Source organism: Cebus imitator, unplaced genomic scaffold, assembly GCF_001604975.1.
Source record: "Cebus imitator isolate Cc_AM_T3 unplaced genomic scaffold, Cebus_imitator-1.0 Scaffold136, whole genome shotgun sequence".
Taxonomy (NCBI): Eukaryota; Metazoa; Chordata; class Mammalia; order Primates; family Cebidae; genus Cebus; species Cebus imitator.
In genome coordinates, this window is record NW_016107451.1 from 4568595 (window position 1) to 4572174 (window position 3580).

Genomic DNA, 3580 nt, shown 5'->3' on the forward strand with positions numbered 1-3580 from the left:
TGAATAACGCCATGGGACCTATGCGAAGTGCCACTAGTGATGCTGGAAGTGCTCCCAAGAAGGAGAGAAAAGTCAGGACATTATAAGAAAAAGTTGAATTGCTTGATATGTACTGCAGATTGATGTCTGCAGCTGCAGTTGCAAGCTATTTCAGACAGATGATTCACCTTGTAAACAGACAATGTAAACTTACGGTATCGATAAATACAGTATAGTACTATAAATGTATGTTCTGTTGTATATGATTTTCTTAACATTTTCTTTTCTATAGCTTACTTTAAGAGTACAGTATATAATACATATACAAAATATGCGTTAAGAGACTTTACGTTATCAATAGTAGGCTATTAGTAGTTAATTTTGTGGGGAGTCAAAAGTTACATGCAATTTTTGACTGTACAAGGCTTGGCGCCACTAACCTCCACATTGTTCAAGGGTTAACTGTATACCAAAGGCTGGGCTTATACTAAGAGTTCAGGTTACAGAAATAAGAAAAAGGCATGAACAATCAAAATCACAGAGGCTTAGGAAACAAAAACAGCCTGATTCAAAGCCAGACTCAGTTATATGCTAGCCAAATCATCTTGAGGAAGTTATTTAACTTCTCTGATCTTAGTCTCATCACTTAAAGAGGGGTAACAATACATACACCATAAGGGTTGCTGTGTGGATTACGTAAGATGATACACACACCTGGCACATGGCAGGTGCTCGATAAATGTTAGCGCTGTGCCTCTTATCCATTTGTAGAGAATCAGTAATCACACAGGCAATAACTATAATACACTATGATCAATCCTATAATGCTAAGGAAGCATAGAAAATAGAGAAATTTGTTTTATTGAGCAAAGGAGAAGGAAGGGGAAAACTTCCAACAGGGGATGAGCAGGAGCTGACCAGGAGGACCTTCAGAGGGAATAGTGTGGACCAAGGTAGGGCTGTCTTAGATCCAAGTCTTCCTTTTTGTCTACTCCCAGATGAGGCGGCATCTAGGGCCTGAAGTGAGCCATCTCTTCCTTCTGTGACAGATGACTGACGTTTTTATTTATTTGCCATACTACAGAAAGTGCTTACTCTCTCAACCAGAAATATGAACTAATCCAATTTGCAGCTGAGTTAATGGTGAGACTTGAAATGCACTGAATTCTAAAGTTCTGATTCCAAGAAGAATATCAAATGAGTCTCACTCTCAATGCATGCGACACATTTTAAAAACATATTTTATGTGGAGTTTGATGCTGTTAAATTGAGACATATATATAAACTGCGATTGACATAGTTGCTGTGGGAACCTTTGAAATCTCCCAACATTTTTACATCCACAATTTCATGATCTTAATAACTTAGACTCCCAGAATCCCAAAATATTAGTAAGGGAAGGCCCCTTTGAGGCCCAACATCCACAATTTCCTGATGGAGAAACATGGGCCAAGACATGAAGAATGACCTGTCCAAGACTATACAGTAAAATCTTTAATTTCTGACACTGGAATGTAGCCCTCTAAGTTTGAAATCCGGCTATCTTTCTCCTGTAGTATATTTACTCCTGAGGGACTATTATAAGTTTAGGGTAGGGTCTTTTTAATTGCACACTTCAGTAACAGATGTTCATTTTGAGGAAGATTCATTTATTTTGGGTCCAATTGGTGCTTTTAGCAAAGTCAAACCTCAGGTTCTTTGCCATCTCCATAATTTATATATATCAATATATATATATTTGAGAGAGATATATATATATATATCCATATATATCAAGCCTCAGGTTCTTGACCATCTCCATAGTACTAGGTCCTAAAGGTGACAGAATCATAGACAGAGTAAGAATGAGATTTTAGAGGCTTATCTGGTTCAATTCATCTTCTACTAAAGAAATATCCTTCTTGAATGTATCCAGTGATGTATTCATTTCTCCAAGAGAATTATCCCATTGTTTGACCATGAATGCTAGCTTCGTTGAGTAGAACTCTTGTTTCTCTGTCTACTCTGTCCATTAAAAGAAAGGGAAGGAAGGGAATGGTGTTCACTTACTGAGTGCTGTTTGAGTACCAGACACATGTGAGGGTCTTGGATATGTTACCTCACTTGATTCTGAAAACATCCATATAAAGTAGATGTTCGATTTACAAATTGAAAAAGAAATAGTTCAGAAAGTTGAAATAAGGTACCCAAATTTATCCATGGTCAGTGGAAGAGTCAAGTCCATGGACTCTCTTTGGTATGCTGAGAGACCTTGTCTTCCTTGCCTCCTATCTCTGTTCAGTGTAGCTCTTCAGCAGGCTGTGCTACAGATTTCCTTTTAAAATAAAAATCTGCTTAAAGGCCTTTGATGGCTCTTCAATACCCACTCAAGGTAAATAGTTCAATATCCATTCAAGGTAAACAGTCCAAGCTCTTTAGCTTAATAATCAAGGCCCTTGACAATCTGGCTCCAATCAGATATTGCAGGCTCTCTTCCCACTTCTCTTCCGATGCATCCTAGGTTTTCCATGAGGATGCCTTTTTGTCTTTGTTCATGCTATACTTGCTGCCTATGTGCCCTTCCCCTCCTTCTCTGCCTAAAGAGATGCTAGTTTTCTTTTAAGGTCCACTCAAATGTTACCTTCTTGGTGCAGTCTTCCCTAGTATCTCTGGGTTCAATGAAACCTCCTCTGCCTTCTCCATATTACAGAGGACCCTCTTTTGCATTGTTATGGTCCTTCGCAGACTAAGATTCTTAAGGACAAGGATTGTACTTTACATTTATTTGCATTCCCAGCTATAGGAGTTCCACAGATACATGAAGAATAAAATTGAGGCCTAATCCTTTTCCACATTTTAGCCCTTCAATTATTTGAAGACCCTTCTAAGGCCTTGCCCTACCCTACTCTACTCCTATTAATAGTTATTTCTTCTGCAGGCTAAATGTTCCCAGCTCCTTCAGATTCCTGAAGTCTGATTTCCAGACTCCTTATCTGGTCATTTGCTTATGGGTGATAATTTGTCAACATGCTTCTTTTAAAATATGATGCCTAGGACAAACTCAATAGCCCAAAGTCTGGTCACAGCAGAACAAAATGAGGGGATTCCAATTTGTGATTCCAATCTATGATGTTTTCTTAGCCATTACTCTGTGCCAGGGGGCTCTGCCTACTTTATTTTCTTTCACTGTTAAATAATCTGGTAAGGTAGGTGTCATTTCTCCCATTTTATAGATGAGGATATAAGCCATCTGGTAAGGCACTTTGAGAGTAAGTTAAAGTCACAAGCCCAGAGCACAAAGGGAACTTGTGATCAGCTGATACCTTTAGATCATTCTTATATCAACTGCTGTAAAGTTATTATTTTTCCACATACCAGCTAGTGACAGGCTTATGTTACAGTGAAGGGCAATGGAGGACAAAAAGAATCAGTACCTTTAGAAGGGTGTGAAACCAAAGCACAGAGAAAAGGCAGGTTGGATTAATGGCCAACTTCCTAACAATAACAGCCTTTATCTAGGAACTCAAACAGAGACTGGAATATCTCAACCACACAGCTTCCTGGAACTATTTTTACTTTGTATTTTACCAGAGGAGCAAGAGCAGAAGTGTCTTAGATAAAC